This window comes from Citrus sinensis, chromosome 4 (genome assembly GCF_022201045.2).
Source record: "Citrus sinensis cultivar Valencia sweet orange chromosome 4, DVS_A1.0, whole genome shotgun sequence".
Lineage (NCBI taxonomy): Eukaryota > Viridiplantae > Streptophyta > Magnoliopsida > Sapindales > Rutaceae > Citrus > Citrus sinensis.
In genome coordinates, this window is record NC_068559.1 from 13,599,117 (window position 1) to 13,605,116 (window position 6,000).

Consider the following 6,000-nt stretch of genomic DNA (forward strand, 5'->3'; position numbering starts at 1 on the left):
TCACCAGCTAATCGGACCTTTGCTTCAATTAACCAATGAATATCAGGAGAAATTCCATTGATCATTAATAAATGCAATCTTTGACAATGAGCTTTGTAAAATTTTTTTGAGTGCATTTTGAGGGAGAGAAGGAAAATGTTTATGCAATTTATGTTGTATTTCTTCCATGCTTGATTTTGGGATCTTAATTACTGTGGGAAACTGAGGATACTGACTTAAGAAGTCACAGAGTACCATTATCCGCCATTTATATGGGAAAATAAATCAAAACACACCAAAATGAAGAAAATCAAATCAAACATGCAAGTGAACAACAAAAAGAAACACACAATGTAAAAAGGAAAATGAACTCACATACATACTCTTATTACGTTAACCTCAAGCTCTAACTAAAATTCATATATACCACGCTCTATTTCTCTGAGTTGTCTTTCTAGATCCTGAATGTAGGACACTAATGTTGGTGGTTGTAGTTCCCAAATTGGATGTGATTTATAGGTTTGTGTCAGACATCTCAAGTGAAATTTAACTCGCAAAAGGTTTTTAAGATGTCTGAATAAAATCTTCCTTATTGAGGTGCTCATGATGTATAATGATGAAAAAAACACAATTGTCAAACACACTTAAGCAGGAAACATCATAACGCATATCATTCAAGATAGTCAAACCAAAAAAAAAAAAAGTAAAGCAACAGTGAAAAGTTAAATCACTCATTAGAAACTTAATCAAGATCTGGTGGGTCACTCAAATTTATTTTAGTGCTTTGTTCACGTGGTTGGTATTTTAGATATGGTTTTAATCTCTGTCCATTAATTTTAAATGTGACACTATTATTTGGATTCTCAATTTTTATGGCCCCATACGAATATAAGTTTTTTACAACAAATGTGCCACTCCACTTTGACTTTAACTTTCTTGGAAACAAATGAAAACGATAATTATAAAGCAATATTTTTTGACCAATTTCAAATGTTTTTCAAAAAATTCTTTTATCATGAAAAACTTTTATTCTTATCTTAATAATTCTTGAATTTTCATATGCATCATTCTTTAATTCCTTAAGTTCATTCAATTGCAATTTTTTCGCACATTACCAACATCATCCAAATTTGAATTAAAAGCTTTAATAGCCCAAAATGATTTATGCTCAAGTTGAACAAGTAAGTGACGTTTACCATAAATTAGCCTATAGGGTGACATTCCTAAAGAAGTCTTAAATGAAGTACGGTAGGCCCATAGTGTATTAGTCAATCAAAGAGACCAATCTTTGCGATTTGGGTTAACTGTCTATTCTAAAATTCGTTTTATCTCTCTATTTGCTAATTCAACTTGACCATTTGTTTGAGGATGACAAGCAAGGGGTAGCAATTTTATGTGTAATTCTATATTTTTTCATTAAAGACTCAAATGATTTATTACAAAAATGCTTACCTCCATAATTGATAATGGCTCGAGGAATTCCATATCGACTTAAAATATTTTTTCTTAAAAATTTAACCACAACTTTACAATCATTATTTCGATAAGAAATTGCTTCAATCCATTTTGAGACATAATCAACTACAACTAATATGTACACAAATCCAAAAGATGGTGGAAACGGATCCATGAAATCAATTCCCCAATAGTCAAATATTTCAATCTCTAATATGGGATTTAACGACATCATGTTTCTTTTAGTAATTGACCCCAATTTTTGATAGTTTTCACAAGTTTTGCAAAATTCATATGTGTCTTTGAATATGGTAGGCCAATAAAATTCACATTGTAAAATTTTAGCTGTAATTTTTCTTGAAGAAAAATGTCTACCACATGCTTCAGAATGACAAAAGTTAATGACATTACTTACCTTATTATCAGGAATGAATCATTGAAAAATCTGATCAGGGCAATATTTGAACCAGTAAGAATCATCTTAATAAAATATCTTTACTTCAACCAAAAGTTTCTTCTTTTCTTGAGTATTCCATTGCAAAGGTATTTTACATGTAACAAGGAAATTAATAAAGTTATCATACCATGGCATTGAAGGAACATAAAATAAAAATTCATCCGGGAAGGAGTCATTGATAGGTGTTATGTCAGTGCAGAATTCAGATGTGAGTCTTGATAAATGATTAACAACGACATTTTCGGTACCCTTTTTATCTTTGATAGTGAGGTCAAATTCTTGAAGTAACAAAATCCAACGAATTAGTCTTGGTTTGGCATCATGTGTAGTCATCAAATATCTCACAGCAACATGATCAATAAAAATAATAGTTTTAAAACGAAGGAAATATGAATGAAATTTGTTTAATGAAAAGACCATAACAAGTAATTCTTTTTCACTTATCGAATAATTAATTTAAGTAATATTCAATGTCTTACTCACATAATAAATCACAAATGACTTACCATCCATTCTTTGTCCTAAAATAGCACCAACAACAAAGTTACTTGCATCACACATTAATTCAGAAGGTAAAGATCAATCAGGAGATTGCATAATAGGTACTAATGTTAAAAGACAAATTATTTTCTCAAAAGATTTTTGACAATCATAAGTTCATTCAAATAGTGTATCTTTTAATAAGAGGTTACAAAGTGGTTTAAATATGACATTAAAGTTTTTTATAAACCTCTATAAAACCTGCATGTCCTAAAAAGGATCGCACATCTCTAAATTTTTTTGGTTGTGGCAATTTAGATATGACTTCAATTTGTGCTTTATCAATTTCAATTCCTTTAACAGATACAACATGACCTAAAACAATTCCAGAAGTAACCATGTAATGACATTTTTTCCAATTCAACACGATTTCTTTTTCAACACATCTTTTAAATTTTTTTTCCAAATTATCAAGACAATCATCAAAAGAATTCCCATGCATAGTCAAATCATCCATAAAGACCTTTAAACAATGTTCAACCATATCATTGAAAATACTTAGCATGCATTTTTGAAATATTGCAAGAGCATTACAAAGTCCAAATGACATCTTTTTAAATGCAAATGTTCTAAAGGGACATGTAAATGTGGTCTTTTCTTGGTCTTTAAGTGCTATAGGAATTTGATAACAACCTGAATATCCATTTAAAAAGTAGTAATAGGGATGTCCAGTTACTCTTTCTAAGATATGGTCAAGAAATGGTAATGGAAAATGATATTTTCTAGTGGCTTTTATTAACTTTCTATAATCAATGCACATGGGCTAGCTAGATGTAATTCGTGTTGGAATTAATTCACCGTTTTCATTTTTAACAACAATGATTTCATATTTTTTAGGCACTACTTATGTAAGACTTACCCACTTACCATCAGAGATAGAGTAGATAATTCCCACATCAAGCAATTTAAGAACTTATGTTTTTACTACTTTTTTCATGTATGGGTTTAATTTTCTTTGAGATTATTGACATGTTTTAGTTTTTTCTTTCAAATTGAATGTATGTAGATTAAAGGATTAATACCTTTAATATCATTTAAAGTTCATCCAATTGCGTTTTTATGCTTTTTAAGAACAAATAATAACTTACCTTCTTTGTTGCTTGATAGGGTAGAAGAAATCGCAATAGGGTAGGTTTGTTCTTCTCTAAGATAAGCATACTTCAATCCCTCCGGCAAAGTTTCAATTCCAATTTAGGTGCTTCTTGTTGTTCAATATTTTCAATGATTCTCAACTCGTCAAATTTTGGTTTCCTGCCATCATCATTTTGTAAAGTCTAACAAGAGTCAAACAACAAATTTATATTAGAAGTATCACTTCAAGTTGCTTATTTGATTAAATTAAATTAACCAAATAAATATCATTAAGTTTAGAAAAATTCCCTTTTTGAATATTTTCCTCTATGCAAGATTCAAACAATTCCTTTTGTTCATCAATCTCATGTTCATTCTCATTTTCTTCATTAAGTTGCCTACACATGTTAAAAACTTTAATTCTAGAGTCATATTTCTAAATGAAAAATTCATTTAACCATTCTTAGAATTAATCAAAGCATTAGCAGTTGCTAAAAATAGTCGACCCAAAATTACAAGAATTGGTTTATAATTATTCACAACAGGTTCAGTTTCTAAGACAATAAAATTCACAGAATATATGAATTTATCAACTTGGACTAAAACATCTTCCATTATTCCTTTTGGTACTTTAATTGATTTATCGGCAAGCAAAAGTGTAGTTACAATTAATTTTAACTCACTAAGATTAAATTAAAGATAAACTAAATATGGAAGCAAATTAACACTAGCACCAAGGTCTAACAAAGTATGCTCAGTTTTGTGATCTCCAATAATACAAGAAATAGACTAGGATCTTTATATTTCAAGTTATTATTAGTAAACAGAATAGTACTTACCTGTTCAGCCATGAAAGCACTCTTTCTTACCTTCAATTTCCTCCTAACAGTGCATAAGTCCTTTAAAATTTTTACATATGAATGTACTTGCTTGATTGCATCTAACAAAGGAACGTTAACTTTCACTTGCTTAAAGATTTCATAAATTTCAGAAGAGTGGTTTGATTTCCTTAGTTTATTCAATGCATGCAGAAATAATAGTTCAGATGGAACAATAATTATTTCTTCATTAGGTGTAAGGTTTTTAGTCTTTCCTTACCCATTGAATTTTCATTATCTTTATCTTCACAAGGTTCAGGAATAGGTATATCAGTAACCTTACCACTACGAAGAGTTATAACTGACTTGACTTGATTCGTGGGTGAAATTTGTTGAATCTTAGGATTTGGTTGTGGTTGAGCTGTAAATTTTCCTTTTTGTTGAATTGTGAGTGCAGAGACAATTTTAGCAAGAGTGTCTTTCAAATCAGAAAAGGCTTGTGCATTTTGATTGTTAATAGCTTCTTACTTCATAATAAATGAATGCATTGTATCTTCTAAATTTTTCCATTGTCGTGGAATATAAGGTGTATAAGGCTGAACATTTTGAAAATTTTGTGGAGGTGGTGCTTGTGAAGATTGTGCATTATTATTGTTCCTCCAACTAAAATTTGGATGATTTCTCCAACAAGAATTATAAGTTTGTGAAAATGAGTTTGTTAAAAGTGTTAATGGCATTAGTTTGATCATGCAAACATTCGTTAAGTGCAGTCAAAATGGGATAATCTTGATCATTAGAACTACAAACATCACATGTAATTTCTTGAATAAATTTTACTTGATCCATTTTTTTATTCTCCAAAGCTTCAACATTCCTAATTAGGGATGTAAGTTTTGCTTGTGAATCATGATATCCCCTAAGATTATAGATCCCTCCACTAGATGGAGATGTTTGTGGTTTATTTGTCAATTCAAAAGTTCCAATAGTATCCCAATGTTGTGCATTTTCAGCTAATTGGTCAAGGTAATTTAGTGCATCTTCAGGATTTTTATCTCTAAATTCACCATTACACATCATTTCTACAACTAGTCTACTTTGGGGTGTTAAGCACTCGTAGAAATAAGAGACCAATCTCCAAGTTTCAAAACCATGGTGTGGACATATGTTAAGCAATTCTTTAAATCTATCCCAATATTGGTATAATGTTTCTCCATTTTTGTGAGTAAAAGAAGTAATTTGCCTTTTAAAAGAATTGGTTCTATGAGGTGGAAATAATGTTTTTCAAAAACTATTCTTGCATGTTATTACAAGTTCTTATTGATCCAGATCTAAGGTTTTGTAGCCAAGTTTTAACTTTATCTTTTAATGAAAAAGGAAAAAACTTTAATCTAATTATGTTCATACTACAATTTTGGTCTGTGTATGTATTACAAACTTCCTCAAAATCTCTTAGATGCAAGTATGGATTCTCAGATCCTAAACTATAAAATGTTGGTAAATGTTGGATAATACCTGGTTTGAAGTTGAATCGAGACGGTTTTGGAGGACATACTATACACGACGGTACTCCAGTTCTTGTTGGATTCATGTAATCTCTTAAAGTTTTTGGTTGATTGTGATAATGTTGAGATGATTAAGTTGGCCCAAATTATTTTCATCCTGGATCTCGTCCATGATTGG

At 30.2% G+C, this 6,000-nt stretch overlaps 1 non-coding gene across 1 annotated transcript; it reads left to right on the forward strand.

Moving 5' to 3' along the window:
* Positions 1-5,464: 5,464 nt before the first annotated feature.
* Positions 5,465-5,573, forward strand: LOC112495885 (small nucleolar RNA R71). The gene has a single exon (XR_003062278.1). It is a non-coding gene; the product is annotated as a small nucleolar RNA R71 (small nucleolar RNA).
* Positions 5,574-6,000: the final 427 nt, after the last annotated feature.